General features: G+C 46.3%; 1 protein-coding gene and 1 pseudogene across 1 annotated transcript in view; one reads left to right on the forward strand and one right to left on the reverse strand.

Annotated features, from left to right (window-relative positions):
• Positions 1-25,517, forward strand: part of LOC144805898 (uncharacterized) — a 400,916-nt gene that overhangs the window by 67,749 nt on the left and 307,650 nt on the right.
• LOC144805889 (uncharacterized) lies at positions 20,431-23,209 on the reverse strand (annotated as a pseudogene).

Consider the following 25,517-nt stretch of genomic DNA (forward strand, 5'->3'; position numbering starts at 1 on the left):
TGATTGGCTACCAAGTCAGTATGATCATGTCATCTAGATATACAATAAGACACACTCTGTGTATCCCTAGACGTTCCACACAGCCTTGTTATTTTGTGAAACACCAATGATCCCAAAAGGAAGAAGTTTGAATTCAAATCACTCATTTCTCCATTGAAACTGAAGAAAATAATGGTGTGGGATGAAGATTGGAATAATCCGATATGCATCTTTAAACCCAGTACGACCATCAAATTACCAGCCTGAAGGCGATCTCGAAACAAGTGTATCCCTTCCATTTTGAAGTGCCTGTAGACGATGAAATAATTGAACTCCCAAAGGTTCAAGACTAAACAATAATTCGACCCTTCTTTTTCATCAAGAAAATGGAACTACAAAACCCTCTGGAGTGTGGGCCAAACTGAGATAGCTTTTCCCAAAAGATGCTGAATTCCTGCATCTCTAAAATTCTGCTCCGCTTGTGAAAAACCGAGAGTGTGAGGTCTGGTAGCTTGAAGTGGGATGCTTTAAAGCTCCAACTTGAAGTCTGTTACCTTGTCTAGTAGCCAGGTGACTTGAGACAACATGTCCCAGTTGTTAAAGAAAAATATCACTCTGCTTCCCCCCCAAATGTTTGACATGGAATGATCGATACCCCTAAAAATAGGCATGGAGGGATGCCTTGCTCTGGGCGGTCCCCCCTTAATTGAATTATTGTGGTCTTTCTCAGTGGTAAGGGCATCAGGAGCTGAGTACCCTAGTACTTGAAAGCTACTCTCTGTAGACACATAGCTTTACTCTTGCTGGTGCAAACTCTGGCCTCATTTACAAGAGGCCTGCCCAGCTGGAGCGTCACTTTTCTTTTAAAGCTCGTGTGGTGCCGGCCTCTGAATCATATCTACAAGGCGACGCAAAACGTTTAACAGATATGGAGTAAGGCTAGGCAGCGCAAAGCGCTGCGTTGGCTTACTCTGCATCAAGGAGGTGTTCCATGGGTGTTGCTGTGGGTTTTCCCACGAAACATCCATTTATTTTGACACTGCCCCAGATTTAGACACTCACGCAAACCTGGGGCAATGCCAAAACCTTACACCTCCCCAAAGCAGGCATAACGAGGAGAAATGTTTTCATTTCTCCTCTTTTATTCCTCTTTCCATGTGTGCCACGTTCTTCGGCAGATATAGACCCCAGTGCACCATGGTGCAAGGGTGTCTGTGTTGGTGCTCGGCTGCAAAATGTGCACCTGAAAGGCCAGTAATGCCCTGTGTCCTGTACGGTGCATTCCTGCCCTTTCGATCAGCGCAGAGCAGGGCACCAAAAAAACTTGCAATGCTGCTGTATGCCAATTCTTGGTAAATGAGGCCCTCAGTCTCCCTCGATCAGTGTATGAGGTGGTATTGAACGTGTCTTGTGGGTCTAATTATCACAGCTCGGCCATGGGCTTATCGCTCGTGCAAAGCGGAGTGGGCACACTGGGGCGTGTGCATCAAAGCAGGTAGTAGAGGAATGCGCTCCTCCGATCAGAGAGGGTGCAGTCTGACCCAAATCAACTTCTCCACAGATGAAAACGTTGTAGCAATTACCCACCTATCACATCGCTCGGCAGACAAGTGTGGCAGCTTCTCTTTCAATTACATTAACAATCAAATAAAAAAATCAATCGAGAAGGAAACTGTAGGAGAGTGGGGTCTGCAATCCTATGGTCACCCCAGATTTTTGCTTTTTGCTTCACTGGTTTACGACTTTCCCTGGCTGTGGGCCTGCTAATCAGACCCACAGCCTAGCTGTTCTCTCTCTAAATTGACAACCATGTACCTTAGGTGCATTTACCAATTGGTACTGGGCCACTTTATCAGTCCCTGTACAGCATAACTTAGGTATCCAGGGCATAGGTGTACCCAAGGCCTACCAGGGGCTGCAGCATGTATTATGCCACCCCTGGCTGGCCATCTAAACAGGCACAACTGGATGCATGACAGCTGGGGCAAGGTGGTGTAAACACCCTTTGCTGTAGATATAGTATACCTATATCTAAACCTAAAATGGACACATATACTGCTATCAGTCACTCCTATGGAAGGCCTTATCAATCCTGAAGGCAGAGTGCTTGGAATTATGTGAGATGGTGCTCTGGCATGAGCTGAGCCCGTTTGCAGTTTGCGGAACCAAATCCTAATAGCTGTTCCATGATAACGCTATACCATATACTCTTAAGTGCATTATAATCCTCGCGGTTAAATGCTAACTCTGGTATAACATTATCAAAACATGTCGAGTAAGGTGTCATACGAATTGGAATACTACCCCCTTGCCAATTCTGGCGACGGGGGTAGCATTCCACCCTTCTAGAGGGACATGACATGTATATAACTGAGAACCCCGGTTAAAGTTAACTCGAGCCTTGCCATCACAAAATGGATGCTGCCACCACAGACACAAGTCTGACCTCCTGCTGCTGGGAGTCCTTCCAGCGAGGGAGGCTTGGACAAAGGGTTTCCTGCCTTGGGAGGTGCTAGCACCACCCCAGACAGGATTTTGTGTATTGGGTAGGACAGGCCTGAAAGGAATGAGACAAGCCCGGGGCACACAAGGTGTCCTGTGCATACACCGGTTCCAACCAGTTGCTGGGGCATCCCTGCCCCAGCTCTGGCAGGAAACCGGAAAAAGGATAGGGGGTGTAGCCACCCCCCTTCCTGGTCCCACCCAGGGGAGGGACCTAGTCAGTAGTGCAGCCCCCTTTAGCAGGATAAAGGTAGGAGCTGGTCCCATTCCAAATGAGATTATCCTGAACAACTTTACAAGAAGAAACTCTGGACTTCGACGTTCTGCTCCACAGAAGACTGAAGAATCTCCCTTGTGGACAAGGAATGTCCACCCTTCAACTGCAGGCACCATCAAGCGTCCAGCGGCTTCCCTTTGTCATCTTCCCTCGAGGATCCAGACTTCAGAGCCCAACGAGACCCGAATTCCCAGACCTCTCCGACCTCAACTCACATCTGCAGCAAAGTTGAGACCCGTGGGTGCGACTAGACACGTGGGACCGGCCATCTTGAAAGAAACTGCACTTCGCTTCCAGCACGACTCCCGAGGTAAACTCGACCAAGTGCTTTGGGGACTGAGAAGCCCCAGCCCCGAGCAGCTCTTGCACCGTAGATCAGCCCTCCAGCATCCACGAGATCTACGTGGGGCCCTTCTGCTTGTTTGCTGCTTGACGCGTTGTCTGGTCACTTGCCGGCTGGCTAGTGGCCTTCTAGACGATGAACCTTTGAATCTGTTCTGCTGGTCTGGTTGCTCCAGACTGGCCCTTGCTCCCTTCCAAAAGAGGGGCACCCCGGACTCTCCTAGTCCGCATCAAACACTTTCTTCACTCACCGCGTGGGTTGCCTTTGCCAAGGCCTGTTGACCCCGATTCCGGATAGCGAGAGCCTGCGTGGGACAGCTCCTGCCTCCATCCTGGTCGTCGAAGACACCTCCTGGTCCACTTGGCTGCAGAGTCAAGCGTCCACTCTTCACCTGATCGCGACGACAGCACCTGGTTCCTTCCTGGTTCCACACTGGTCACTGGCTAGTGACTTTGAACACTGTCCCCTCTGCTTTCAGGTCCTCTTCTTCACCGATCCACCCTTGGATTGCACCGGACATCTTCCTCCTGGTCGCCTGCAGCATCTTTTCCTCCAGGCTCCATTGACTTCAAAGCGAGAACCCGACATACTTTGACACCTATGCACCCGCAGCCCGTGGGTGAGGTAACGAGAGCATTTCGGTGCTCAAGGGTAGTTTAACTGTCCTAGTGTCCAGTTCCACAGTTGTTTTTGTCCTAACTAGTCAGGATTGTCCGTACTCACCTTTAACTTGAACTGTACTGTCCATAGACGTTGTTACGCATCTCGCGTGTGAGTTCACACTCTGCACACGCGTCCCGTGGGCCTCCTATTACTTACCTAGTGTTAGTGTAGCGTGGTCCCAACGATCCTACAGCCTCTGGAAAGCTCCATTCTTACTATCGACTTTCACATTCCACTTACTTAGTATATGGTTTGTCGTGCCCCTAGGGCACCATTGTAATTTTGTGCAACTTATCGTATTTTTCCTAAGAGATTGTCATGTGCTGAGCCCTCTGACCTCATAAAGAGTTCAGAGGTGTTTGTTATTAATAAATATATCGTTTATTTTCATAACAACCTGTGTGGTGTCCTTTCATCTGGTATTCAAGGGGTTATATTGTGGTAAAACAGCTGGTTTCACATGCCAAAAGAGTTTAGCCTAAGACTGCTTTGTCCATGCTACCATTAGGATAGCTGGTCTATAAGGTTGACTTACAACCAATCACCATAAGGGTTGTTTGGACTGATACAAGGTGATCACTAGAATTAGTGAGCATCATATATCAGGCCAACTTCTCACACAAACACCGTACATAACCTTGTACAAGAAGATCTGAACACAACTAGCTATATGAATGATAACTGTAGGAAACTGTCTCTTTATAAAGTATACCTAAAAGAGGTATACTGTGCATGGAGTCCAGTGGTTCCTCATGAGTGGACGGGGTTTGCTTTAGCAATCTCAAGTTGCTCTTCTATGGAGTTGTATGGTCGAGCAGCCTTAGGCGTATCAGAGAGGAGTGTTAGACATCTATGATACACACACAAAATCAATAAATGGTACACACGACTCAATAAGGAGAGCCATGCCAATTTATAAAAATAACACATATCTTGATATATATTTAGGCACCAGAATCAATACGATCAGGTAACAGTGCAATTATCATAAGTGTCCATGCTATCCTATGGAGGAAAAACAAAGGCTGCATACAAGTTCTTTACAGCGACTCACCTGATCACTCCCTTGGACTTAAGGTGAGTATGGGGCAAGGTCCAAGGCAGCATCAACAGGTCACCCTCATGGGCACTAGGGCGGCCGGGTGCAGTGGTGCAATACAGCATCTGGTTCCCAATTGTCAGGTAGAGCTTCCTTCCTCAGAGTCTGGACGCGAAGACACAGTGGCCTACCTCTCGATACCTTCAACTCTGATTCATAAGGCAACAGAGGATTGAAGTGATCAAGCGGAGGAAGGGAATTAGGATGGGAACAGCAGGGAAGGAGATCTGTAAAGGAAAAGGTTAATGACAACAAAACAAATATTACTGTAAATAATATGTCTCACAGCTTATCTTAAGTTGTAGCTCACGATTGTTCTTGTGTAGTTTAGTCATGTACTAAAGTTCCTTCACTTTAGATAATAAGTCTGCGCAATTCTAAAGCTTGTGCATATTCTTATTAAGCAGAGGAGATTTCCTTAAAGATGCTTATGTTTACAACATGTCTATTTTCATAATAAATGGTTTTTTAGGAATCAAATCGTCATGTCAGGTAAATGACAAAATATGGAAGTTGTATTTATCTCAAATAGCAAAGATTATCAGTTTATAGTTTACATACAAAGAGAAAACTGGTTTGATCACATGCTATGCGATAGTACTTCAAATATGCAAATTAGGCAGTAAATTGAACGAAGATCGTAAACGCTGTATCATGAAGATTATAATCTTCTTACCTGCAGAGTACGACCTACTCTGCTGTTATTCAGGTTACGGTTCTAAATCGGACGACGAATCACTGCGGGAGCCGGCACGGTACTGCAATACCCAGCAGGAAGCCCAGCGTGTATGCGGAAGCCGGCAGAATGCACAAAGTCTTCAGAAGACCTGAGGCGGAGAAATACCCGGCCAAACAGGATCCCGAGACTTGAAGGAGAAGGAAACTGCCACCAACCTGAGCACACAGGATCCCAAAGTAAAGATACCGGAACCCAGACAAAAAGCTCCTTCCGCCAGGAATACAAAATTTTCTAGCTATCGCGACAAGAATTTTAGATTCTATTAAGGACACGGAGGCGAGGATTATGCTTTCTCTATTTCTTTACTGCAAACACAGCAGCCAATTAGAGTAAAACTACAACAATAAAAAACATCAATACCCATGAGGCTTTGAACCACGCCTCCTTTGTAACAGCCAATCACTGCAATATCAAGTATACAAAGTAGAGAGACACTAATCTGTCTTCCTCTTTTCTTTGCGCAAACTCAGTCCCATAAGATCAATCAAAGTCTTAAACTCCCAACGGAGAGATGAACAGCTCTATAAGAATTCTCAGCGGAGAATAATCCACAGCAAACAAAGAGTTCCTCTTCTGTCATGAAGGCGAGACAGCTTCATCCTGAGCATGCAATCAACTCTCGTTGGATTCATGTCCTAAAACAGAAAACAAGGTTGAGAAAGGGAGCCCACAACTTCATTTCTCGTCGGGTGGGCATCAAAGTTGTTAAAACATTTATAACATCAAACAACTTTACAGTTGCATAAACTGTCCCAACGGGTGGGATAATCCTCGCCTCCGTGTCCTTAATAGAATCTAAAATTCTTGTCGCGATAGCTAGAAAATTTTGTATTCTATGGCAGGACCGGAGGCTTCTGATTATGCTGGTTCAAAGCTCATCAATCACAGCATCAGAAACATGAGGAATTAGTTTATAATAAAACACTTTAAACATTGAAACAGAAGACCAGTCAGCTGCTTTGAGGACCTTCCAACCTGGACCCTAACAAATAGGTTTTGGAGGCCATAGCCCCTCTGGCAGAGTGGGCACCATAAACAGAATGTCAATACCTGCCTCCGACATCACCTGTTTAACCCACATGGCTAAGGTGGCAGCAGAGACTGGTTTGAATGGTTTCTGGACAGAAATGAGCAATTGACCCAAGGATCAGACCCGTGATCAAAGTACGTTCTTCATAACACCTTAAACATTGTAAAACACACAACTTGTTAATATGAGGAAAGGAAGGATACTCCACTGAATGAGACATAGTCTTAGTCCGTCATGTGATCACAAAAGAGACACCTTGAGGAGAAACCATCCTACCAGCCAGGTTCAAAGCCCGGACATCAGAAACTATTCTACATGAAATGAGGCAAAGCAACATAGTAAGCTTAGCAGAAAGCTGTTTTAAAGATAAATCAAGATTATCCGGCCAGGATTCCAACAGGGAGAGAACGTTAGAAACATCCCATATCGTGGAATACCTAGGCTGAGGAGGTTTGGCCACTCGGACACCCTTAAGTAACTTACAAACCAGGGGATGCAACCCCACGGGCTTACCATCAATTTGATCATGTCCAGCAGAGATGGCAGACCTGCAATTATTAACTGATCTATACACAAGGCCTGACTCTGCATATTCTGACAGGAAAATCAAAATTCCTGTTAAATTTTTTTCGCCAGGGATCTTCCTGTCCTTGAAGGCACCAACCCACCCATCTGTTCCATGAAGCAGAATATCATTTTCTGGTGGAAGGAGCCCACGCTCGGTGCATAAAGCTGGCAGCATCCTGCGAAGTCCTGCAATGCTCTCATGTGGCCTGAGAGTGTCCATACCATCAGTACTAACTGATTCTGGAGGACCAGAGGATGGCATGACCTCACTGGGTCCTGGAGGGGAATCGGGAAAACTGGAAGCTGAAACGGAAAATCCGCAGAAAACTCCAATAGTGTGGGAAACCACGACTGAGTCATCCACAAAGGTGTCACCAACACTAATGAAGCTCACTGCCGACGGACAAAGGCCGCCATTCTCGGGATCAGAGTAAACGGAGGAAAGGCATAGTTCTTCAGATGCCCCCAATGGTGAAGGGACGCGTCTGCTCCCATAGCCATCGGATCCGGTCACCCACTGAAGGACCGGAGAAGCTGGGCATTGAGGCGAGAGGCAAATAGATCTATCTGGCAAAGGCCTCGCCTATCCATGATCTGAGCAGACAGCGAGGGGTGAAGCCTCCAATCGCTAAACTCTGAGAAATCTGGAATACCAGTCCGCCACCTGGTTGAGCTTCCCCGGAAGGTACTCTGCCACAACCGGAATCTTGCGTTCCAGGCAAACTGCCAGAATTCCTTCACTATGTACACAAGCATGCGGGACAGTGTCTCCCCTAACCGATTGATGTATCTCCCCGCTGATACATTTTCCATTCGAAGGAGGATGCAACAATTGCTCTTCAGGGGTGAGATAGACCTGATGGCACCAGAGCCAGTTAACAGTTCTAGGCAGTTTATGTGTAATTCCAATTCTTCGGCAGACCATCTTCCTCCTGTGGTAAAATCCCCACAGCGAGTGCCCCAGCCCCATAGACTGGCGTCCGATTTTACAACCACGTCTGGGGCTGCGCCGGAATTTGCCCGGCCGTTCCAGGCCGTCATGTGCGCCAACCACCATTGAAGCTCCTTCCGGGCTTCCGGGGACAAGGGAATGAGGTGGTCATAGTGAAACCTCTTTTGAATATAGTAAATCTTGAGTCTTGTAAGGCTCTATAGTGAAGGGGACCTGGAAAAGACCTGAACCGATGACGCAAGAAGACCCACTATTCTTGCAAGAACTCTCAGAGAAGCAACCTTTTTGGACAAGGTGACTCTGATATCTCTCTATTTATGGAACTGATCTTGGATACTGGAAGGATGAGTAGGGTCGAGAAGGAATCTATCAGGACGCCCAGGAGCTCCATCTGTTGACTCGGAGTCAGCACAGATTTCTTGGAATTGATAACAAAGGGGGAGTTTTTTGAGGAGAGGGGTAAACTGAGACAGTGAGGAATGCATCCTTCAGGTCCAGCCGGACCAGCCAATCTCTCCCCATAGGAGATCTCTCAAAAGATGGAAGCCCTCCATCTTTGAAGTGGCGATAAACTACATAGGGGTTGAAATCTCTCAAGAGTAACCCCTGAGACTGGCCACCACTTTTCCTTTGTACCAAAAAGACGTTGCTGCAAAAACCTTCGGGAATGAAGGGTCCTACGGCAATGGCTTGCTTGGCCAAAAACTCTTTTAGTTCTGAGTTTATAAAACTCTATTCGTGAAGGGAAAGGAGAGGGCGTGGAGGAAAGCTTGACGGGGGCAATCTAACAGTTCTATCTGGTAACCCTGTACAGTTTGAAGAACTCATACATCTTGAGATGAGACTCGTCCAATGGACTATACCATGTAACCATCTGCCCCCGAGGGGGATCGACGGACACACTGGACTTGCCAGAGGATTGGTTGTCAAAATTATTATATCCTCGGTTAACACCTCTGTTGAACGGCCTCTGTAGCCGCGTGACCAGGAAGGATGGAAGCAGCTTGCTCGGGCTCTTGGGTATAACTCCTGCCACTTCTTGGGGCATATCCTCGTTGAGGATTAGTATTCGAGTAGCTGCTGGTCGAGCGTCCTCTAACACGCCCGGCCCTACCAGAGACCTGGTGTAGCACTCTTTTCAATGAAGCCTGAGATTTGTCGAGGGAAGCGAAAGTGCTAACGAACTTGGCGATATCTTTTACAAATTTGACACCAAAGAGTTGTCCCTCTGCCAACGGGCCCGGTTCCAATGAAGTTAATTCCACTAACTGTGGATCAAACCTGAGAAGTACGGATTTGCGTCTCTCCGAAGCCAAGAATGCAGTTAGCGTTTCCAAGCATGCAAAGCCCTTTGCGCCCAGCCAGTCAGGACCTCAGGGTGGATAGCGTCACCCGTCTCCTGCGGCTGGAGGGCAAATTTTAGAATCTTCGCTAAAGGGCCCGAAAGGTCGAGGACCTTGTCTTGGCACGCCCAGAGGGCGCGGTCAATCCCCTTCTTGGGATCCTTTTTATATTTCTTAAAAAGGTAGTCAGTGCGCTATCAATCACGGGGGTAAGGGCAACCTTGTGGGCAAGGTCTGGACCTGGGCATTCCGACTTCAAACAGGTCCTAACCTCCTTGTCAAAAACCTTTGTGCAGGTGGGTCTGCAAGAACTCAGCCACCGCAGGAGGGGGAACCCAATCGGAAGATCTAGGATGGATAATGTCTGAGGGGTTGAATAGGAAGGGAGAAGGGTTAACAGGGGTGAAAGCGTGCTTCCGCTTTTTGCGCACTTACGCGTCTTGGAATCCTGTGAGGAATCAGTGTCGGTATCTGTATCAGTGATGGTATCCTGCATCGGGATAGGAGATGACTGAGGAAGGGGCAGAGGACTCACCCTGGGACACAATTCTTTAGATTTGTACAGTTTAGCATCTGAGTGTACATGGGGCCAAGAGGAACCATTGGAAACTTTTGCCAGGGGGGGGGGGGGTCGGGTCAGGGACAGTGGAAGAATGTGGTTTGGGCTTATCAGGGACCAACTATTCTAACTTCTTAGCGAGGGACAGCAGGGCTGAAGGAAAGGGGCCTTACCTAATTTAGCATCGAATTTTTTGTCAATGAGGACCTCCATGGACTCCTCTTCATAGTACTCTTCATCGCCCTGGTCAACGCACGCAGCAACCTCCTCTTGAAAGCAGTCGTAGTCTGCCATTCTCATCAACAGATTTGGAAAATCTACTCAAAATCCCCAGAGGGAAGCTTAATTGTCAGCCCAGGAATAAGGGCGTCGGTTGGGAGCAGTGCCAGGCACAGGAGCCAGCCAAAGAACAATACCAAGTCACTCAAAGAGTAAACAGTCCCTTTCTAGGACTAATGGAGGTATAAGCCCCTATCCGGAAACCAGATGTGGGGTCCCAAAAATTGTGGCTTGGAAAGCCCTGATCAATCAGGGGTTAAATTCGGCCACAGTCATAAATTAGGAGAAATCACAAAATCGACCTTAATGCTGCCTCGATAATGTCGAGCAAAATGGCCCAAATCGGCTCCTGGCCTGCTGCGTGGCAAAACCCCTCTTCAGCTCGGGGCAGAGCGTCATTGTCGGAACTGAACGGGGCTGCGCACATACTGAGACGCGCGCGATCCCCGGAGACGCACGCTGGGAGCCCGTGAAGGCCTCAGTGTGCACCTCTCTCCCTGCGGGGGGGGGGCAAGTCCCTCATGATCGCGTCCGGCGATCGGAAGCAGCCGGAGCTGCAGGCAGCACACAAACGGGCACGGGGAGCTGTTAAAGCGCAACACGCGCTCAAAAGGGGGCTAATTAAGGAACGGAGCGGGCGGAGAAGCTGCGTGTCTGAGATGGTAAGGAATGCGGGACAGCGCTACACGAACAGCGCGCATCAAATATGAAAGCCCCAAGTAAGCAAAGCGCAATAAAGCGATATCAAGCTAATATATGGCAAAAATAAGCATAAATGTATACAAATATGAAACACAGAACAGTGCAAGTATACAGAGTAGAGAGGCACTTATCTGGGCTGCGGAGCAGCAAAGAAAGAGGAAGACAGATTAGTGTCTCTCTACTTTGTATACTTGATATTGCAGTGATTGGCTGTTACAAAGGAGGCGTGGTTCAAAGCCTCATGGATATTGATGTTTTTTATTGTTGTAGTTTTACTCTAATTGGCTGCTGTGTTTGCAGTAAAGAAATAGAGAAAGCATAATCAGAAGCCTCCGGTCCTGCCATAGAATCCAGGAGAATAGTGAGCACCGGTGAAGGAGCGTGGCCGCTGACGTTAGCGTGGCCACACTCACCGTGTACTTCCCCCATAGAATGATGGGAGATGTAGTTTACAAGGGAAGATCTCCTGAAAAACAATAAGGAGCTGTAAGAAAAGCTCTTGAGGTAAAGCATCGTTTCAGTTAACATCAGTGTCCACATAACAAATGACTAAAGGCCTCAAATTAACAACATACAAAGCATTGCAAGTAATGTTGAATCAAAATGCACAAGGGAAAGCACATTATCTCTGATAGGAACAGAGTAACCACCAACGACCCAAAGAAGCAGACCAATGTGCTTTCCGATAAAAGGCTTTGGCGCACAATGGCATGCATATATGTGTAGTGAATGGGGCAGGCACTAAACCTGACAATACTTCCGCCACCCCATCGCGGTCTAGGGCCCGGCTTTTGTGGATTCCGGAGGTGGAAGCGTCGCACTAAACGTGGAGCATGAACATTCCTAGCAGGCTCCCATGAGTCATTCTCAGGTCATTCTAGGTCCATACCCTTTCCAAGACACTAGATACCAAACTTCTGAACCTCTGAATTTGGAATCCAAAATGTCTCGCACCTCATATTCCCAGTGTCCATGGACCAGAAGGGGTGGTGGACATTCTGGGGAAGTGTTTCCGGCTGACTTCAGTAGAGAAGTGTGAAACACAAGATGAATTCACAAAGAACTAGGCAACAGTAACTTGTAAGTAACTGTATTGACTCGTCTTACAATTTTGTATGGCCCAATACATTTTGGGTGAAACATACTTATTTTCTTGAAGACAAAGTTTTTGGTAGACAGCAACACTTTGTCTCCCGAGTTATAGGATGGACCAGGTCTGTGGTGTTTATCATATTGTTCTTTGTATTTTCTTTTTGCTTACACAAGATGCTTGTGAATTTGGCGATGAATAACTTACATATGACGAACCGTATCCTGTACTGCTGGTGTGTCTGAACTTGCTTTAGGTAAGGTCAATGGAATAGTTTTCCCCTCAAAAGGAGACATACCAATGAACGAATGTGGTGATGAATTATAAGCTACCTCTGCCATCCACAGCAAATCCAACCAAGAGTTTTTAGCTTCCGAGGCTTAACATCGTGAATATTGCTTTAAAGTTTGATTGAGGCGTTCGGTTTGACCGTCCTTTTGTGGATGGTAACTTGTTGACATGTTTGACGTGATTTGTAAATTATGACACCATTGTTGCCAAAACCTGGAAGAAAATTGAGAACCACGATCTGACAAAAGCAAAGATGGCAATCCATGAAACCACATACAATCTACAGAGTCTCGCCTTTTCTACTCCCCCGCGGGTGGGCGAGGAGAAGGTGAAATAAATCAAAACTTAATCTTGGTAATAAAAAACGGTCAAGCGTTTTGGGAAGCCTTTGGAGATACGGTTCAGCTGTGGGTAAGTCCTAAGAATAATATATTTACGTACACTGGGCTTCATTAACTCACGCTCTTCCCTGTTCACCAGTCGCTGTCTAAAAAAAGTCTTCTTGGCCCAAAGAAGATCTTTTCTTTTTATTGAATTCAGATTACTATAGAGATCCGCCCTACATAAAGTCCTATATCCATCCCGGATATATTTTAACCAAGGAATGTAGTGGGCATGGTCCAGAGCCATACAATCCCTTAGGATCTCTCTATTTAGGGTAGTACCCTTGTTCACCCAGACTTTGAGCCAATGAGAAAGGGGGCGAAACGACAACATGTCAATTTATTGCATCAGGATTTACCTCACATCCTAGAGGGGTCCTTATCTGGGATGACAATAAGGCAGATGTGAGGATAAAAAATTTACACATTGACCCAAGCGGTAGATTTGTGGTGGACCGTTGTTATAAGGAAGACGTAGCAGTCCTGTTGGTTGGACTCTACGGTTCTAACTATGATGACCTACCTACCTGCACCAGGACGATGGCCTGCCTCAGAATTGGAGGGGCGACTAATTGCTTCCTGGACCCTGCTAAGGATAGATCAATGGACCCGACCTGCAGACCGACAGCGGCTGCAAAAACTATCACAGATATAATGGACTGTTTGGGAATGGTGGATATATGGAGACATTGCTTAAAAAGGTTTCAGGTATATGCACTATTCCACCGTACATGACATACCCACTAGGATGGATTATTGGTTAATCTTTAAGAGCCTAGTGCCTAGGGTTACCTAACGTGAACCTCTCCCCGTACATATTGGGATCCCTCGCCAGTAATATTGACCATGGAGCTCTGACAATGCCAGACCTCTGCCTTTACTTGGTGATTCCCACCGTACTCTCTCCTAGACTCCGCCTTTAAAGTGGAATTGAGTCAGCTAATAAGTGAGATTTTATCAGACAATGTAAGCTCGGTGGATACATTTGCTATGGTCTGGGAAACATTCAAAGTTTATATCGGGGGGATGGTTATATCAAAGAACTCAGGGGTACTGAAATCCCCCTGGAGTAGGTGAACAGTCCTAGAAAAAGAAATATCAGAGCTAGAAACGAAACATCACCGGTTGGGAGATAAAGAAACGTTAAGGTACATCCAGGTTAGACTAGAAGAGGACAATGAAATAGCAGCCTAGGAGTTTCAGCATATGGGACAGTATGCGGTAGCCAGAGCATACGGAGAAGGGTAACACCCAGGGATAACGCTAGGGGCATTGGTGCACCCTAGGAGAGAGGTAGAGACTCTGTTGTAAGAGTTAGATGAAAATGACAAACCCCTACATGAGCCGCACCATATAGCCGAGAGATTTCGCAAATACTATGCTGAGTTAAATAGGTCTTGAATAACCCCAGATGAGGAAGCCATGAATGACCATTTGGAGCACATTAAAATGACGTGGGAGCATCTGATGGCTTCGCTGTACCCAGAGGATAACCGTGCATGAATGGCGGATATGCAACTTGGGAAAGCACCGGGGATGGATGGCCTAACTGTGGCTTTTTATAAATTATATCAAGATGTCCTGATACCACACTTAGTCACGCTCTATGAAGAAATGGTACAGACCGGGATAATACCCCTTTGATGCGCAAGGCCCTCAAAGTTGCAATACCTAAACCTGGTAAACCTCCCAATGTGTGCTTCTCCTGTGGGCCTTTATCGTTATTAAATGTTGACGTGAAAATATACGCTAAAGTACTTGCCAATAGACTGGCGTTGATATTACCAAGGGTGGTGGGGCCAGAGCAGTCGGGATTTGTCCCGGGTCGGAGTCTGAATACTAATCTTAGGACGCTGCTGGATGCAGTGCAGATCCTGGACCCAGAAACGGCCGCAGTCTTTTTGTAGGCCGAAAAGGCGAGTGGGTATTCATGAGAGCAAACTTGAGACGTTTGGAGTGGGAGAAGTATTTCAACAATTGGCTAGGACACTCCACAACAAACTGGTAGCACATATTCGTATTGGTGCAATAACCACGTCCCAAAGTCCGATTACAAGAGGCACCCGTTAGGGCTGCCCACTATCGCCCCTGCTATACGCTCTCATAGTTGAGCTGCTGGCGTGCGTGCTCCAAGAATATCATGATCACAGAGGGCTGCGATCCCCTAGCTACAGACTAGTCATATCAGCATACGCTGACAACATGTTGCTGTCTGTTCGGGAACCAGGGAAGAATCTTACGCCTATGTTAAGAGAAGAGGTACGATTTGGGGGTCTTTCAGGGCTAAAGGTTAATTGGGATAAGTCCATCATTTTTCCATTTACCCCATCCACGACACCACCAGTATTGGAATTCCCCGTACGATAGACGACAGAAGCAGTATGGTATTTGGGAATACAGATTCATACAGATCCAGCAATAGTCATACTTGAGAACTACGGTAAGGCAATACAAATGTTAAAAGATGTGAACCGCTGGGTCAAACTACCATTTTCTCTCATTGGGCGCATAGCTCTTATGAAAATGGTAGTCCTCCCTAGGTTTCTGTTCCTGAACATACCTATTCTCCTGCATAAAGCAATTTTTGAGACATTATGCAGTTTTCTGACAAAATTAGCATGGGCGGGAAAGCAGCCAAAGGTTCGGTGGGAGGTCCTCACTCTACCTTATGACATGGGGGTTCTTAATGCGCCAGACCTAGAATTGTACTATAAAGTGGTGCAAAGCTCCTTCGCCTACTACTGGCTTCATGGCCCACATGATCTGCCTAATCAGTGCTTGAAGAGAGACGCCGCACACCCCCACACACTCCCCGCAGAAACTTTCAAGGCTCCAACCCGCCAAATTGGAGTCTTTGATCTACTGAACACTACATCACATGCATGGTGGAGCTTGTGAGATAAACAAGGGGCACACTCTTGTATTCACGCATGTTAAACTGGAGCGGTGCACCTGGCTCTCGTTAGTACCGGTAACAAATACGAGAACTGCCCTGCAAACGCAAGGGGTAACAAAGATGGGAGATCTTTTTCACACAGTAAAGGTTGGGAATTGGAGGAATATCCCTGAGCAAGGCAGCCCGCCATCAGCCCTGACTCGATATCACTGCCATGAATTGAGAGAACTATTACGACAAGACTTGCAAGAGCCACCAGACATGCCGGCACGTTCTGCCCTGAAACAGAAGAAGCCCCTGACAAGTTAGTAAGAGTGCTCTATGCTTACGCACAGGCAAGCGCAGACCCAGTGTGACTAAAGCAAGATCGGACTAGCCGAGAGACTTGGGTAGGCCCGTAGAAGATAAGATATGGCAGTCCTGCTGCGCTAAAACGAAGGAGGGATCTGTAAATGGGGACACCAGTTGATACATTTTAAGTACATAAACCGCGTGTATTATACGCTGGAAAGATTGTACCGATATGGCCTACGGGAATCTGCAAACTGTCTGCGATGCAGTGAGCAGGAAGAAGGGTTTATACATGCTGCTTGGTACTGTCCAGCGATACTTTAATTCTGGGAGGGAGTTTTCCAGGCATAGACGGCTAGAACAGCTTCACTATACAGATGGAACCAATGTTAGCTTTATTGGGATACGATAAGGACCTAGGAAAATCGGTCAGGAAGCTATTAGCTATTGGACTACTATTAGCTAAGCGCAGAGTAGAGATGCGCTGGGCAAGGGGCCCAGCTCCAAAATTGGGGGATCGGCACTCGGACATGGCATACTGTAATGAGTAGTTGGACACTTTTAATGAGCTTCAGTCTGTGCAGAACCGCCCTAGGGACTACTGGGCCCTTTATAAGGCATACTTAGTGGAAAAAGGTGAAAATGCAGAGGAGGAAGGGCACGCAGAGGGGCGATGCTGGACACAGGATACTAAAAGAGGATTGCAGGCTGCAGCGTGCTGGGCTATGGAATGGGGCTGCGGTAACACCAGACCCCTGCAAAGGACAAACGAATGTATGCAGTTGAAGAATGTACAGACAACAGGTCCTCTGGGGCAGATGTGTGGGGAGAGGTCTATCGAATGACTGTCAGCAGCAGAAAGGTATACTGAAGAGCGCCACTTTCCACTGAATGCTTTGTACTACTTTATGTATCATACAAGAACTATGTTGTGCAGTGGGACTACGAGGTGGTCAAATGTGCATGTGTGATCTTTAAAATGTTAATAAAAAAGAATTTTAAAAAAAACAGCAGAGAGGAGTTGGACACGAAAAGCAAGGAATCCCCTGAGAGTGTGAAACATTTTTCTGGACTATACAGCTATTTCGGATATTTCAGGAATTGCCTTAAATGAATGGAAGATCCAAACTACTTGCGCGTGTAACGGTGGAGGAAGAGTGGAGCCTGCAACTGGCAACCAATTCTCAATTGCATTTTGTATTCGTTGGGTTGGTAATGGTGAGCCGCAGCACAGTGAACATGAAATGCAAAGTGCCACAGAAAGAAAGTGCTTGTAGCTACTAAACAAAAAGATTTAGGCGATCCTCTAAACCAAAACGTTTGTTGATCCTCAGTTACAATTGACATACATACACTGTTGTAACTGTATCGTAGTAAGCATGTAAGGTAGCGCAGATAGTTAAGGCATCCACTGCGGACATCTGCAGCACGCAGAGCACAGGCTTGAAGCCTTTCAAGATGCAACACGTCCTCGACCCTTCTTTTGTGAAGAAGTCCCCTCCCTATGATGGGGAATGCTACACAACACGTGGAGTGGAGTATAATGGACATAAGGTGTGGATATTCTTAAAAGGATTGATGCGTGTGTGTGTCTGTTTGTATTCCCAAAACGCTGGCAGGTATAATCCTATGTGCTGTTCATCCCACTAAAATCTAACCTTACCGTTGCATTTCGGAAGCAAACTGTGTTGTTAAATGAAACCTACGGGAACTTTATTTTAGGCAGAATGAAGCCCCGCATGAACCAAGAAGAGGTAGACGTAGGGTTCCTGCTGCTCAGGCGTCGGCAGTGCAGAGACTTGTAATAATGATCATTTTATCTGAGCATGGTCCTGAGAGATCGACTCTCCATCCAAAGCGTACAGCCCCCTCTCCATCAGTGCTAGCAGTGACGCCCAGCTCGGGTTTATGCATACTTGTGGAAAGACCAGGATGCCATGAGCTCAGGTGCAAGCAAAGGAAATCACCAATTTGACTGTTGTTGGGCTGCTAATATACAGTAATTTACCAGGTTCAACTGGCCCCTCACAGCCCTGGTCCCCATGCCACTGCACCTGCTGCACCATTGATAAAGTGCACAGAAGCATGAGGAGTCAGCAAGCACCAGCAGGAGTGTGTGATGAATGGGCCAAGAACAGCAGGAGCTGGGAAAACACGAACATGGACTTCAAACAAAATATTATCTCCAAGCCTAAGGCTGAAAGAGATATCTTCAACCATGAGGAGCGCAAATAAATTAATGCTTGCAGTGATTCATTTGTTTTAAGAAAAAACCTAAGTGCCTGTGCTCATGCCATCGCTGTTGCTGCACACGTGCAAAGCTGGCGCTGCACCATTAGTTTAGTGCCCTATTGGCTAGTTCTCTTGCTGGGGGAGTAAATCATTAGAGGCCCCTTGTACAAAGCATTTTTGCAGTCGGAAACGCCCAACCACAAAAATGCTTTTACAAATGTACCAAATACAAATTGTGATTCAGTAACACGCTATCTACTTGCAATTAGTGTTTGCGATTTGGTATTTAAAAGGGGCGTGTTTGCGGCATTTCTTCCAATTACTGAATCTGAATGGACTGTATGAAAGTTTTGCGACCGAATTAAGGTCAAGTTTTACTGACTCCATGAAGGAGGTGGTAACCCATATGCAAATAGGTATGGGTCCTTTGAAGAATGGAAAACAAATATTTTTAAGAGCAGGCGGCTGTCCCACGGACCCCACTGTCTACTCTTAAAAAATTCAAAGCTTATTTTTTTTCTTTTTAAATGCATCCCATTATCCTTTAAGGAAATTGGGCTGCATTAAAAAAAAATAAACAGACTGCGTTATTAAAACCCAATCATAGACATGGTGGTCTTCTGACCTCAGCAGGCTGCCTTCTCTGTGATGGTTGTGATTCCTAATGGGTCTCAAATTGCGACCTACCTCACTAATACGCATGAGGTAGGTCTATTTGAATCTCGCTAGCAATCGCTAATGAAACTCAAAAGAGTTTCATACATTAGGAATTCCGATTTCCAAATTGCGACTCATAGAGAATCGCAAATAGGAAATCGTTATTCCTGATGCTAGTACATCCTGCCCTAAGTCTTGTTGTATTTTGCATTCTTCGAATGAGGTAAGCAAAAAAGAACTGGGATGAAAAAAGAAATTTAAAAAATCAGTCTGGACACAATACTTACTCCTGACAAGACTTAAATCAAGTGATACCTGGAGGCACTCATAGCTACGGGGCTGCTCAGTGGGTTAGCTGATTTGCAGTTGGTTGCGGCAGCGCTCTTCACTACCGAAGCCTGAGCGCTGTAGAACTTACAAAGTTACAAAAACATAAATGTGAGCCCTATAGGAGGGGATCTTAAATGCACAGAATGCTGACTCGAACCCATTGCAATGCAAGATACAGCAGGATTTATTGAGGAAAAGAGGTCTACATACATCTGCAATAAACACAGTTCAACTACTAACTCTTAAACATATGTGGGGAAAAGGTATGATGGGAAGGTAAAAGAGCCCACGTTTCTTTCTGCAGATCCAACGGTAATCACGCACCACAAAGAACGAGCAGCACCTGGGCTGAAGATGGAAGCAAGTCCCTTCCGCGAGGCGAGTACCTCTGTGCATGGCAGAGGGGCTACGGGCTTCGATTTGTTGGCACTTTGGCATCTGTGAATAGGGGGCTGTGCTGAGAGCCCTAGCTGTGAGCTCAAAGTTGTTGTGACGTGTAAGTAGTAGTTTAATGTGTGTTTTGTAAGACGGCATGATAGCGTTGCGGCTGTGCCCTCATGTAATGGCGTGAGAGAGGTGGTAAATGAATCCTATATTCGGTTGGTACAATAGAATCAACTAGCAGTGAGAAACACTAAGACCATTTATAAAGAAATAACACAAGGATGTGATTGGTTACTGATCATAGTCTCCTTACATGGTTGTACGGCTGCTCGCAATCACGCTTCACAGGTGACCAGAGCTGCAATTACAGAGCCCAGGTCTAGGCCGGGAATATGACTCATCTTAATGATGCTGCCTCACTGGGGGCACATATGCCTTAGCATGCTTGTGGCAGGGTCAGAAATGACTTCTCTAAATAAGTTTAGCACAGGCATACCATTATGCACTGAGTGCTTGCCTTTGAACACTTTTAGCTGGGACTTAAACATCAGTATGCCGTACATCGTGCCCTTAAATACCGAACAATGCTAATTAGTGCATGGACTTTTAAAATAAATTAATCTGCAAGGCGCGGATCACGCCCAGAGAGCCACAGCTGCCTGTAAAGCCCTGCAGCCTCTCTCAGAAACTAGTGCAGCAAAAAGCATGCGAAGAAGAAACATGCTGCACAACTTCTGACCCTCGGCAATCCGATACACTGCAGTTTAAGAGGCACACTGCAATGTTCTCCCCTCTTCAACAGTGGTATGTTGCTAGGCCTAAGATCTGCGCTCTGTGCTCCTTCACGCAAGAGATCTTTTTTTCCACGCTGCTCGCTTTTTAAAAGCAAGAGCTGCAAATGGTGCCTCAGTGATGTATGAAGTGTATGCGCTTTGCAACGGAGTTTGCGCACTCAGGGTTATTACACTAAATGCACGCTCCCTACAGGGGACACTGGCCATTAGGAATTTATGACTATAAGCCCTCGTTACAACATTCCAGTAAAACTTACTTTGGGGTAAGCAGGACATAAGATTGTTACAGTGAAAATGGATCTAGTTTGTATTTATTGGTGTTGTAGAAACTTTCATTTTGAGTGAAGTTCCTGGCATAAACTGTGCAGTGATAGGTTTCAGTTTAGTGTGTATTATTTGGTGCCGTTGCATAAGAAGCTCTTCTCACACCCAGTGCAGCGATGAGGTCTCTCACTGGAGTGTAAACTTCGGAGCTGTAGAAGATGTGCCTTACCAGTAAAGCTCTTCCCACACACCGTGCAGTGATAAGGCCTCTTTCGTGTGTGTGCACTTTGATACCATACATGACCTTTCTTTCTAAGAAAAGCGCTTGGAAGACACTTTGCAGTGATAATGTTTCTCTCCTGTGTGTTTGGTGTTACGAGACTTGACTTTTGATTTAAGCTCTTCTCGCACACAGTGCAGTGAAAAGGCTTCTCTCATGTGTGTACGCTTTGATGCCGTACAAGGGATCCCTGATAAGCAAAGCGCTTGGAACACACAGTGCAGTGATGAGGCCTCTCTCTTGTGTGTACGCTTTGATGCTGTACAAGGGTTGCCTTACGAGAAAAGCGCTTTGAACACTCAGTGCAGTGATAAAGCTTCTATCCTGTGTGTGTTCTTTGATGCCGTCCAAGGGATCCCTTATCAGCAAAGCATTTGGAACACAGAGTGCAGTGATAAGGCTGCTCTCCTGTGTGAGTTCTTTGATGCAGTACAAGGTGTGCCTTCTGAGAAAAGGTTTTGGAACACACTGTGCAGTGATACGGCCGCTCTCCAGTGTGTACGCTTTGATGCTGTACAAGGTTCGCCTTATAAGAAAAGCTCTTGGAACACAGAGTGCAGTGATAAGGCCGCTCTCCTGTGTGAGTTCTTTGATGCAGTACAAGACTTCTCTTACAAGAAAAGGTTTTGGAACACAGAGTGCAGTGATAAGGTCGCTCTCCGGTGTGTGTTCTTTGATGCAATACAAGGTTTGCCTTCTGAGAAAAGGTTTTTGAACACACAGTACAGTGATGAGGCTTCTCTCCTGTGTGTATGCTTTGATGCTGTACAAGGCTCGTCTTATGAGAAAAGTGCTTGGAACACAGAGTGCAGTGATAAGGCCTCTCTCCTGTGTGTAAACTTTGATGTCGTACAAGGCTGTTCTTATGAGCAAAGCACTTGGAACACTCTGTACAGTGATACGGCCTCTCTCCAGTGTGTGTTCTTTGATGCTGTAAAAAAGTTCCCTTTTGAGTGAAACACTTTTTACACGTTCCACAGGGATATGGCCTGAGGCTGCTGTGTCCTATTTTGTGCCTCACAAGAAGTGTCTCATTGATAAATCCTTTGTCACACACATTACAAGCAAAGCGTCTCTCCCTCATGTGCATTCTGCGACGTTTCTTTAAGTAGATATTTTGAGTTATATTCATCTTGCCTCCGGAACCTTTATGGCTTTCTTTCCCATTCATATTTTCTAGATGTGATTGTTGTTCTGCAAAATAGAAAAAACATTGAAAATTACATGAAGAAAATATTTCTTGAAAAAGCTGCATTGTTATAATATGGAGAAGTGAACAGTTACAATTCAGGGAAAAAAATGTATGTTCTACGAAAAAGAGTCACACTTCCCTTTGAGATACAAATGGTGGCTAGTCCTCCTACACAAAGTGGGATGACTTAGTTCTGCAGCAGGAGCATGCTGGGAAATCAAGTGATTCACAAGAACCACTGTTCGACATGGGGTTTCTGGTTGGCTAGGGTAGGCACCTAAGCCAGGCAGAATCCACCACTCTAGTCAGGGTAAGCCAGATACACACCTGAGATAATCTGAGCTCACCCACTGGTAGCTTGGCGCAGAGCAGTCAGGCTAGTTTAAAGAGGCAATGTGCAGAGCATTTGTGAAACACACTCGTGCAGCAACACAGTGAGTAAACCACAAAAGGGAATCCACGCAGGACTAAGTAAAAATAGATTCTATATTACACAGTTACTTTTATCTTCGCGTTGCAAGTCGTCACAAAATGATTCGCTTTACCACAGTCTATGCATATCTGTCCAATGGCGGGACATTTACCTTTGTGTGGAAATGACAGTCCGTATCTGTAACACGTTTTGTTTTTCTATGGAGACAGGATCTTGTGTCCCTCGGCCTTGTACCATGGCTTACTTTTCGTGCTCATGACCGACGCACTTTGGGCACCTACGGCCTCCATGTCAGTCACTTGGCGATAAGTACGCTTGTCAGCGCAAGCAGCCTTGAGGACTCGACACAAGCTCAGTTTCCATTAGCATTCGTCGTTGAAAGGCATACGACAGACATCCATTGATTACTCCGAGGAGAGTAGCCACCTCATCATAAATTAATTGAATTTACAGTGCTTTACCAAACATCCAGTCTTTCAACAAACTCATCAATGGTCTTACCTGGTCTCTGGCATTCTTGGCTGAATATGTATCTTTTATAATTCACATTTGACACTGGCTTAAACTTGAAATTAAAGGCCTTTTCGATTTGATCATATGTCTTTTCACCTTCTTGTAAATTATTTTTCAGGGTTTCTTTCACTCCTTCATCGGCCATGTTTCTCAAGATACTTTATACTCTTTTTAATCTATTGCATCTATGAACTCTTCAAAAGTTTCTATCCATCCATCTATCGCCAATATTCAGTTTTTTTCTAATATCAAACACAGTTTGCGGTTTTAAGAATGCAGCAGCCGTATATACAGTGGAGGACAGTAGTGCCCTCTCAGACACTTCCTGTAGAACTTGATCAGACAGAGCTTCTCTAGCGCCTCGTGATGTGCTGGCTTCGGCGTCAGCCTTAATGACTTTTGGAGCTTGGATCTCGCCCTGGCTCTCCATCGGAGCTCTGTATGTTATGGCTGTCTAAGGAGTTGTTCGGGGCTCTTAGGCAGTGGTGAGCCGCTTCGTCTGGGGAAACTCAGCACCCCAACCCCTCTTTCTGGGACTGCTCACCAGCGTGTTGAGAGACAATGATTTGTTGATGGTTTAGAGAAGGAGATAAATCTTTGTACACTACAAGTACATGAAAGCAGATAACACTGGTCGATTTTGTGCTTAAATGTTTCTTCACAAACACCTGGTTAATCTCTGCTTCATAGCATATGAATTTCAGTGTAATGTGAACTGAACTATTTCTGTGTGCTTTCCTTCTCCACCTTTAGTTTTCTTACTCCACATAGCGTAATCGTATTAATTTGCGTAATGGCGCCATATATTCTATTAGAAGCTGTTTCGTTCAGTTCCTGTCCAGCGACATGTAGACTTTCAGTGTCGCTGTCTTTATCTTTAAGCATTTTAAGCAGGCTGGCACTGTGCTGAGACTCCACCAGTGCCAGCATCGATTCTGCACTTCAACTGAGGCACATGTGGCACGCATGAGCAGTGTGCTTGACCACGGCAAACTCTCTGGAAGAGCGCTTTTAGTGTACGGGCTTCGTATCCCTTATCTTGTCACCAGTTATAGCTTCCTTACAGCCCAGGTACTCACCAATAACCAAGCCACACATGGAGAGTAGTTGAACACATCTTGATTACACTGCGTGTACGTCAGAACTCAACATTCTACACCGGCCTTTAACTCATCTCTCCAGCGCTTACGTCCTTACCGATGATATACCTTGGAAGTCACTTATGAAGGATCGATACTACTACTGCAAGAATAAGCTTGTTAGTTGCACTGAAGAAAATAGCTATTGAATTTGGTAGACATGGCCCTCTCTACAGGGTCACCCTTTCTATTACTGCTGAATTTGTTTCTGTGGCCTTTGGACACCCTCCTGTTCTACGCCACTGTGAACCCAAGTGGTACCCTTTGTAAAAGCTCTCAGGAGCAACTAGGCTACCCCACTGGTACTCCCTAGCTGTCCGCAGCCAGGACCAGGCCCTAGGCTACCCAGATGCCACTGGTCCTTGCCTATCCACAGAGTGGGGGTAGTTACCCCTGGCACATAGTAGCCATTCTCCACTCTTCCCCTCATAAGGGCAGTTCTAGACTGCCACTGATCCTCCAGCCTAGGGTCCGCACGCTCAGGCTGACCAGAAGTCATGGCCGAGGCTTTCCTCCACCTACCTCTCCTCCTAGGGTTCAGCACTCTCCTCCATTGAGAGGCCCCCCCCCAGAACACAACTCTCCCACCAGTTCAGGACCTCTCTCCAGCAACTGGTCTCCAAGCCTAGGGTCTAAACCCTCAGGTTGCACTGGGGTCAGAGGCAAGGGCTCCCTCCCTCTGCACCCCCTTCCAGAGTTCTGCACCCTCCCAACTGGAGCGGTATCCCTGAAAGACAAACTGGTCAAGACACTGGTTACAGATGTCCCTCTGTAGTGACCGGATAATTAGTTCTATTTTCTGAGTGGTGGTGACTGTGGTCTACTACCATCTTAGTATAGTGGATAGATCCCTATTCCTAGCCTATTCTTAGAGTTTACCTATCGATTTTGACATAATTCCGTGCCCTTTTCATCGTTTTCGGGCCTGAAGGCTTATATTAGGAGGTAGATTACCTTATATCACCTATTGGTAGGGCTTGTCTATGTACTTTGAGAGAGCTGTGCGTCTCTTTCATCTTTTTCTGGCCTACAAGGCCCAAACGAGAGAGACTCCATTTTCCTTTCTGCCTTGGCTGCCCGAGGCGCTTGTAGGTCAAGAGTAATGTTTTAGTTATGAGCTGTTGTTCGCTGGAGAGGAACCGGTCAGAGCTGGCCCTTATCGGAGGAATGTAAACGGAGCTCGGGTTTAAGACGCAACAACAGGTGGCCACTGTGGGAGCGTCGAGAGCCCGGGGCCTGGTACAAGAGTCTGGTGGGCGGCAGGTTACTGTCTGGAAATTTCGACGAGCGAAGAGCTCTCTATATTATCGAAAT

Source organism: Lissotriton helveticus (genome assembly GCF_964261635.1).
Source record: "Lissotriton helveticus chromosome 1_1 unlocalized genomic scaffold, aLisHel1.1 SUPER_1_unloc_31, whole genome shotgun sequence".
NCBI classification, from domain to species: Eukaryota; Metazoa; Chordata; class Amphibia; order Caudata; family Salamandridae; genus Lissotriton; species Lissotriton helveticus.